Consider the following 320-nt stretch of genomic DNA (forward strand, 5'->3'; position numbering starts at 1 on the left):
ATTTCCAGGTACAAATGATGCTCTCCTTTGTGGGAATGAGTGCTGCAATGATGTCCCACAACTGCAACTGGCTGGAAAAGTTTGGCGGTGTTGTGTGGAAGCTGAGGATATCACTGATTAACTGGGCACTCATCTCGGACACAGTGATGTCAATCAGTTGATATTCCCATTTAAGCAGTCAAGAGCACAGAGTAAAACTTAGAAGGTGATGAAAGAAACAGTGGAGATTCTTCTGAGGCAAGGTAGATTCCTCCAGATTCAGTGTGACTCTTCCAGGTGATCTGGAAGAACCTGGCCCTTACATTAGAGCAAAGAGTGCC

This window comes from Meleagris gallopavo, chromosome Z, assembly GCF_000146605.3.
Source record: "Meleagris gallopavo isolate NT-WF06-2002-E0010 breed Aviagen turkey brand Nicholas breeding stock chromosome Z, Turkey_5.1, whole genome shotgun sequence".
Lineage (NCBI taxonomy): Eukaryota > Metazoa > Chordata > Aves > Galliformes > Phasianidae > Meleagris > Meleagris gallopavo.